The 9,511-nt window shown below is 41.0% G+C and overlaps 1 pseudogene; it reads right to left on the reverse strand.

Moving 5' to 3' along the window:
• Window positions 1–5,783: 5,783 nt before the first annotated feature.
• Window positions 5,784–9,511, reverse strand: part of LOC102828112 — a 5,619-nt pseudogene continuing 1,891 nt past the window's right edge.

Below are 9,511 nucleotides of genomic sequence, written 5' to 3' on the forward strand. Positions count from 1 at the left end.
CTTATTTCACTTAGGATAATGTCCACCAAGTTCATTCATATTATGAAGTGTTTCATGGATTCTTCATTAGTCTTTAAATTTACATAGTTCTCCATTGTGTGTATGCTTCAGTGAACATGTGTATACATATGTCTATTTCATGGATTTTTTTCTAATAGTGGGATCGCTGCATCTTTTGGTATTTTTATTTTCAACTTTTTAAGGAAGCGCCATACCATTTTCCATAGTGGTTGTACCATTTTACAATTCCTCTAGTAGCGCATATAAAAGAGCTACTTTGATTTTTATTCTTGCATTGGAATTCTGTATGAAAAGCTATCATAGTTTATATTTTGTTATTTGTGCATTTGTAGTTATGTTTGATAGTCTATTTATGCCATAAATTAGAGTCTCTAAGTTCCTCCTTATTTTTTCTTTGATAATCTTTATTGTTTTAGATTTTTGATCCATCTTGAGTTCATTTTTTACATTGTTGTGTGAGTTATGGATTCTATTTCATTTTTCTGCAAAGATATCCAGTTTTGTCATCACCATTTGTTAAAGAGACTATCTCTTCCCATTTAATTGATTTTGGTCCTTTGTTGAAGATCAGCTGTTCATAGGTAGATAGATTTACTTTTGGGCTCTCAGTTCTGTTCCACTGGTCTATGTGTCTGTTGTACCAGTACTAGACTGTTTTGACTACTCTGGCTGCAAAGTAGCTTTTGAGATCAGGAAATATGGCATCTTCTATTTTGTTGTTCTTTAGTAGGTATGGCACTGTGTGTTAATGTGCTGGACTGTAAGACCAGTTTGAACTGCAAGGTCAGCAGTTCAAGCTCACCAGCTGCTCCTACCAAATCCTATAGAGGGTTGTGGAGTCAGCACTGACTTGACTGCACTTATCAACAATAAGAACAGTAATACTAAAAGGCATTATGTTAATATACAAGAAAAAGACAGAAAGATCTGCACGATAGTGTTTATAGTCTAATCCCAGATCAAAGGGTTTGTACTGGGAAATATTTTGAGCTATTCTTTGACAAACCTGATCTCTTTTGATTCTGGGGCCTTTGCATACATTTTTGTCTGCAAGATTTCCCTTAGCTCTTCTCTTTATTTGTAATTTTTATTCTTCTTTCCATTTTTTTTTAAAATTTATTTCAGGATACTTTATTTATTACAATGTTTTGAGGATTACAGAAAAATGTGCAGAAAGTACTAAGATTTATCACATATTCCCTCTCCCCTTGACATTCATTTTTTTTATTATTTAAAGAACACTTTTGATTGTGAATTAGGTGAAAGTTTACAGACCAAATCAGTTTTCTGTTTAATAGTTCATACATATTTTATTTCATATCCTTTGACTGAATTCCCCACAGTGTAACATTGCAAAGAATAAGCACTGAACTGACTGCTAACAACAAGGTCTGTAGTTCAAGCCCACAAGCTGCTCCACAATGGTTTACAGCCTCAGAAACCCTATACAGGGTTGCTATGAGTTGGAACCGACTTGACGGAACTTGACAACAACACCATATCACTTCTATCCTGTGATTCCTGTTTCCATTCCTCCTTCTTTCCTAACCTCTCTTGACTTCTGAACTTTGTCCTTGGGCAAATGCTGCCATTTTTATCTCACAATGCTTGATTGTTCTAAGGAGTATGTACCTGCCTAGTGTTATTACTCACCTTATAGCTCTGTCTGTCTACCGTTTGGCTGAAAATTGAGCTGCAGAGGTGAGTTCAGTTTCAGGCCAAAAGTTTGACTAAGGGTCATAGTTTCAGGGGGCCCAGAAATCTCTATCTGACCAATAAACCTGGTCTTACATGTTTTTACTTTTGCTCCACTGTTTTCTCCTTCTCTGTCCAGGATTCTAATTTGATCCCTTTTAGAATGGTCAATAGTGGTAGCTGGGCACCATCTAGTTCTTCTAGTGACAGGATCCTATAGGTTGAAATTCATGTGGTTCATTAGTCCTTTGGACTCATTGTTTCCATGTTCATTTGTCTTGTCTTCTTTGATTCAGATGGTGAGAGACTAATAGTTACACTTTAGAAGGTTGCTCACAAATTTTTAAGACCCTAGGTGTGTTATTTACAACAACTGGATGTCGAACATTTTCTTTGTGGACTATGTGTGCCAGTTGACCTTGATGTCCCCAGAGACTATGATCCTGAGCCCCCAGGCCCAGTGACTCATTCTCTCAATGTATTTGGTTATGATTATTCTTTCAGTTTTAAGGTTGATGTCACTTTCTGTAGGAAGTCTTTGCTGCCCTAATCTAAGTCTGGATGAAGTGGACATCCAATGGGTTCTCATAGCAGTCTATACATTACCCTGTTATAACACATATAAAAGTATATTGTAATTGATTGTGTCCTGACTAGATGAGAACTAGATGAGACATGAGAACAGAAGTTGTAAATATCTTATTTTCACCATTATACTACAGTGCCTTGTTTTTGTGTACTGTAGTCAATACCGACTAATAGCAACTCTATATGACAGGGTAGAACTCCCCCATAGGATTTCCTAGTCTGTAATCTTTACTGGCCACCACTTTACAGTTTACCATACTATAGTGACTTGCATGTTGCTGGAATACTGGAAGCTATGACACAAGTATTTTATATACCAGCGGGGACACCTATGTTGGTCAGATTTCAGTGGAACTTCCAGACTAAGATAAACTAGGAAGAAGGATTTAGCAATCTACTTCTAAAAATATTGGCCAGTGAAAAGCTTATGAAATACAGTGTCCAATATAGAGCCATAAAATGAGCCACTCTGGTTGGAAGATACTCAAAATACGACTGGGGAAGAGCTGACTCTTCAAAGTAGAGTCAACCTTGACACAGATGGAGTACTGTTTTTAGGATTACATTAGCTGATATGGCATGACTCAAAATGAGGAAAAACAGCTGCAAATATCCATGAATAATTGGAACATCGAAAGTATGAAGGATGAATCAAGTAAATTCAAGTTGTCAAAAGTGAAATGGAATGCATAAAGATCATTAGTGAGCTGAAATGGACTGGTATTGGCCATTTTGAATTGGACACTAGTGAGGTCTACTATCAAAGTTGGCAGTTCAAACCCACCAGATTCTCCTAGTAAACCCTATGTTGTTTTTAAGTGCCTTCAAGTTGGTTTTGACCCATATGACCCTCTATAGGGTTTCCAAGGAGCAGCTGTTAAGCTTGAACCACTGACCTTGCAGTTCAACTGGCTTTGTAGTCTGGTGCATTGACCCACAGCACCTCACCAGGACTCCTGTAAACACTGTACAGGGTCACTATTAGTCACAGCCAACTCAACAGCATTTAGTTACAACAATAACATCGTTTACTAGGCTGGAAATGATTAATTGAAGAGGAACAATGTTACATTCATTGTCAAAAGGAACATCTCAAGACCTATCCTGAAATACAACACTGTCAGTGATAGGGTAATATGCATATGCCTACAAGGAAGATCAGGAGCCCTGGTGGTGCTATAGGATAAGCACTGGACTAATAATTACAAAATGCAAATCTACCAGTCACTCCACGGGAAAGAGACGAGACTTACTGCTCCCATAAAGATTTACTGTCTCAGAAACCTCATACATGATCTGTGTGAGTAGGAATCAGCTTGATGGCAGTGAGTTTTTAATTTGACAAGGAAGACCAGTTAATATGATTGGCATTCAGATGTAATGCTCTTCCCACTAATGCCAAAGCTTTTGTGCTTATAGTGAAGCATCTCTAAATGTTCAAGAGGAATGCCTTGTCTTCATGTCTTCCCCGTAAATGCATTCTATTCAAGCCCGTCTAAAAGCTCTAAAGTAATTAAAGAGAGAGGGGGAAAGAAAAGCTAGGAAAAATTATTCTTGTCTTCTGCCAATAAAATTTTGAAAAAAAATGTTTTAACCAATTTCTGTAGGCAAAATATACTCAAGATACATTGATAATTACTGATGATTGGAACGTAAAGGTTAGAAAATAATGGCCTTGGTGATAGCAATAATTCTGGAGATTGCATAATAGAATTTTACAAGACTCTGGTGTGGTGAATTATTGAATATGTCTCGTCAAGCCTTAGTCTTTGTAACTCCCACCGAACAACTCTTTCCCTGATGGGTCTGTGTGAGAAGAGATGGAAGAAGATGCTGATAGGATGACATGACTCACTTGTGGATGTTAACATAGCTCATTGTGATTGTAAAAACTTGAAACTCTAACATGGGTATAAAATGAGCCATCTTGGTGATGTGAGTTGTTTGTCTAATCAAGTTCACCTCCATCTGACCTCCGATTCTTGGGGCTTGAGCCAGCAGCCTGACCTGACTTGTCAGCTTCTACAGCCTTGTGAGTCAACACTTGATTCTGTGTGAGTGAAGAGAATCCTCCAGACTGACGTCTGAACTGCAGCTTTGGGACTTGCCAGCCTCCACAACTGTATGAGCCATTTCTTGACTGCCTGTGAGTTCTGTGAGATGTTGCAGCAAATTGCAGAACCCTGGGACATTGGGGAGAAAACCGAGGGGAGGAGCAGTGGCTAATATCAGAGAAAGACCCCCAACAGAGTTGATTAGCACAGTGGCATCAGCAATGTACTCAGGTGTAACAATTGTGAGGATGGCACAGGATTAGGCGGTGTTTCATTCTGTTGTGCCTAGGGTCATTGTGCATCAGAAGTGACTCTACAGAATCTAACAAAAAGAAGAAGAGCTGTCGAGTCGGTTCCGACCCATAGTGACTTGGCATAGGGTTTCTGAGGAGAGGCTGGTGAGCTGGAACCACTGACTAGACTTTGCTGTCTAGTGCCACACCAGGACTCCAACAACAATAGCACTTCAAGAAAGTCAGACAGTTGGGATTAGCTTTAATCTTCCCCTCATAGGGACTAACTATCCTTGTGTTGATCTTTCTAAAAGAAATTATTGTTGCAGTTGGTGTCAGAATGGTGGGGCTCACTTCAATGGTTCGGACTCACCAGGTATATGTGGTTTGGGGGGAAATGGGAATAAATGAGAGAATGAAAACCTTTGGTTTCTGGATGGGATTTAAAAAAATCCATGGTGCAATCACCCATGGCAAAAGCTACTCCTGGGATATAGAATTAGTAGATGTAGATTTAACTCCTGATGAATTACCTACTTGTATGGTATGGAAATACAGAGTGACAAGGAAAGGGCGAGACTTACAATTCCTTGGTTTTTGTTGTCAGTAGTAGCTGCAATGATAAGGAAAAGAATGTAGGGGTTAATTGTAGCACTGAACCAATCCCAGATCTGGTTCAGTCAGAATTAAGACCTCTTGTTTTTGACCCCACTTGGAAAGGAAAGATTGGGTTAGAACACCAGGAAGTACCACTGGTCACCAAAAAGTAGCCTGGGACCAGAACAGAAAAAACCAAGAAAGGACTGAAACCAGGGGATATAAAGGAGTTGCTTCAGTTTGTAGATAGGTATCATCAGCTTCCTGAGGAAATTACTAAAATGGACTGTGAGAGTGACTAATTTAGGGGCAGTAACTTTACTTTTTTTTCATATTTATTTTACATACTTTAATTTTAGAACACAAGAAACAACAACCAGAAAAAACACACAAGGCACAACATCTAACCAACCCTATTCCCAAATAAAGGAGGGGGACAGGGCCTGAGGGCCTTACATCCTGAGTTATACACAAAGCCAAGGAGAGACAATAACCACTAGTGGCAGATGGAGCCAGATGGGAAAGGGCCACTCAAGGCTGCCATGGGAACCACACGGACACTTTACAGAGGGCACACATTTTTGGGTAGAAATGCCTAATTTACTTCTTCCATTCAAGATGCATCTTCATCATCCTTAAGGAGTGGGGGATCTCCTCAGGACCAGCAGGACTGAGTTCCTCAGTTGTCATTTCATCTTCATCAGTGCCTAAGTCCAGTTTGCTCATGTGGTAGATGTGGTTGAAGTGGGTTTGGGAATCCTCAAGGGAGAAGCCAGAAGAGAGCAGTACAGTTTCAAAGAGCAGGATCAGCAGGTCCTTTGATGGCTTTGTCATTGTTGTCTACTTCAGCCTCTGCCTCAGTATCTCCACAATGGGGTGATCTGGTTTGATCTCCAAGTGCTTTTTGGCAATGATGTAGTCCTTTGTAGAGTTGTCCTGAAGTGCCTGGGCTTTCATGATCCATTCCTTATTGTCTGTACAGCCATATGTATTAGTCACAATACAGCAGGGTGAAGATGCAAGTCTATTGGATATTGTTACCTTCTCAAGCTTCTTATCCAAGATTTCCTTCATGAGCTTGCAGAGGTTCTCAAACTTGGCCTTGCTTTCTTCTATTTCTTGTCTTCTTCTTCATCCTCACCTAGGTCCCTGTAGGCCTTCCTTGGTAACTGAGACTAGGCTCTTTCCATCAAACTCCTTAAGCTGTTACACACAGTACTTGTTGATAGGCTTGGTCAAATACAAAACCTCAAAGTCCTGCTTCTATACTCATGCCACAAAAGCAGAATTGATTACCTGCTCTTTACTCTTACCAGTGATAAACCAGATGGACTTATGGGTCTCCATGCGAGAAACATACTCTGAGAGAGAAGTCACATCATCTCCAGACTGGGAAGTGTAATAACACAGTAGCTCAGAAAAGCATCACTGGTTAGTAGAGTCCTCATGGATTCCAAGCTTCAGGTTCTTAGAGAATGCCTCATAGCATTTCTTTAGTTCTTCTTGTCTTCTGCCAACTCAGAGAAAAGATCAAATCACTTCTTGAAAATGTTTTTGCAAATGACCTTCAAGATTTTGCTCTGCAGGAGCATTTCCTGAGAGATGTTGAGGGGAAGGTACTGAGAGTCAACCGCACTTTGGATAAAGTTGAGGCACTCTGGTATTAAGTCTTTGCAGCTTTTCATGATGAATATGCAGTGGACATAAAACTTAATGTTGTTCTTTTTCTTCTTGTTTTTCAAAGAGGTCAAAGGCAGCCCAACGAGGAATAAACAGCAATCCCTGAATTCCAACTGACCTTCTACATTCATTTGTGAGGCTCTAGTAGAATTCTCCATATTCCTCCTGGGTGATGGTGTCAGGATTTCTGGTCCAAAAGGCCTTGGGTTTATTTTGTTCTTACCAGTCAATGTATTCTCCTTGATCTTCTTGGTCTTCTTTTTCTTGACCTTAACACTATTATCTTCCTCATCTGAGCCCGTATCTTCAGTCTTGGGCTTCTTGTCTCCATTCTTATCTTCTTCTTTCTCACCATTCTCTTCCTTTGCCTCCTCATCACTGATTTCCTTATGTCTCTCATTCTTTCACCAGATAAAGGAGGATAGGATAGCCTATGGACTGTGAGTGCATCTTCACTACTTTTTCTTTTTTTTTTCAGAGTGCAGACAATTTATTTTTAAGCTCACTAATATCTAGGAATGGGGAGAAACCATTACCAATGGCCCATGGAGGGAAACAATGAAAATCTAAGATTGTTAGAGCCTTAGATTGTCTGCAGTGAGGGGCTGCTGAGATGGAGTGGGGGATTATGATTATTACTTTTTTATTGTGACTTATGTGGGTTTACATGGGAGAACATCAGTTTTACATTCATCCTATTGTATGCCATTTCAATGCACTGATCACAATCCCCTCCATGCATCACCAAATAACCAAAGGGTACACCCCACAGGCCTGCCCTCCCAGCCGTCAGCACACAGCCCCTCTCCCTCCCTGAGTCCAGTGTCCCCAGCCGCTCCATCTGTCCACGTCATTGTCTCTGTCTCCATCCTTGGCGTCACTGCCTCTCTGGGTAGGGTCCTGCTCTCTGCTCTTCTCACTTGATGGTCCCAGGGACCTCCGCTCCTGGGCTGCAATATCAATCACTCCCCTCATTTTGTCAAAAAACATCTACCTCTATTTCTGGCCCTCACAGTCAGTCTTGATGGCAATTATTCACTATTGTACCACAAGAGTTTTATCCCCATTTCCTTTCGCCAGCCCAGTCCCAACAGATTGGAAATTATTCAGTGGAGGTTCTACCTACCCCTGCCCCATCTGGAACTAGGCTCCCTCTTGAAAGCTAGTAAGTCAGTCACTTCTTGCCTTTATAGCTCCCCCCACCCCATTTTGGGTAGACGATGTCTAAGTTGCCCATCCCTGTCAATCCTGTGTACCGAGGGGATGGATGTGATCTTCGCTGTGAAGATTTGTTCTCTTTTTTGAGCTACTACATCCATACGTATAAGTAAAGTTCATCAAATTATAGTGGGTTACTTTTTTTTTTTTTTTTTTTTTTTTTCCCTCTTCTTTCTTCTTCTAGTCAAGTTCTGATCATCCAGCCATCGAAGCCAGGTCAACTGGGTACTATCTGCAAGTATAGGTATTCTTGTGCATCTCCCCTCACTTCATATCAGCTGGATGCTTCACTCTCCCCTCTAGTCCTCTGTGGTCATGTCACTGCCTTTGGGTCCAGGAGTCCCTGGGTCATGCCATAACTGCTGACCATCCAGGTCTCTGCCCAGGTTCACAGGAGTCTATTGAATGTGGTTGGACCTAGAGCCCAACTTCATTGCTGTTTTTTCCTCCTCATTTCCATATCGGTGACCAGCGTGGTCACCAGCCATACCACATGACTGCTCATGTATTTCCCTTGAGTCTTAGTCTTGGAAAGGAGTTTGCTCTGAGGGGAACCGACCACTTGCCTTGATGACTCCTGGGTGAACAGCTTACTTGTTCTTGTAGTAATCAATAATACTGCCATTATTGTTTCTGATTTTTTCTGCCGGTCTCTCTTCACAAAGTATCCTAGCTGCTCCAGGTGGTCTACTTGTTCTTTCCAGTGGAAATTTCCCACCTCAGACAATTCTGGATGGGATTCTGGTTTCAACCTATGGTCTTATGCAATGCAAAAGCTCCACAGGAGGTCTCTCACTGGGCAATTTCTAGCTCCTTTTAAGGTATTCCAGTAGATTGACTACGGACTTATAAGCTTTCTATTGTGATGTTTCTGGCTATTCCTTGCCCCCATCCCAAGTGTCCATTTCACAATGGTAAGCAAGGGAAACCAATATTCAAAAGACAGCCAAGCATCTTGAAAGTATTCCCCTATTTTACCCTTTCAAACCATGCCTCAATTCCTATATCCCAAAGCTCTGTTGTTCCAAGGTTGTGCATATATCATCATTTACCTCTGTCCCACTTAGCCTATGCGAACCTGCCTAACAGTTCTCCCATCAGCCTTGTTCTTCCATTCCCCTCCCCCTTCATGTGTATTGCCCGCTTCCCTCATCCCCAACACCCAAGCTTTCCTGTATCTATTCCGTACTCTGTGCTCTATCTTCCCTTCCCTGCTTTCCCTGCTCTCATCCCATACATCCTGGTGATCAGCAGATATATATATGTGTTTTTTTTCCCCCACTTTTGGGTGGGTTCTTTTTCTTAGTCTTTTACCATAATGGTCTTATGCAGTATTTCTCCTTTTGTGACTGACTAATTTCACTCAGCATAATGTCCTCAAGGTTCATCCATGTTATGAGGTGGCTTGCAGCTTCCTTGTTCTTC

This window comes from Chrysochloris asiatica, unplaced genomic scaffold (genome assembly GCF_000296735.1).
Source record: "Chrysochloris asiatica unplaced genomic scaffold, ChrAsi1.0 scaffold00254, whole genome shotgun sequence".
NCBI classification, from domain to species: Eukaryota; Metazoa; Chordata; class Mammalia; order Afrosoricida; family Chrysochloridae; genus Chrysochloris; species Chrysochloris asiatica.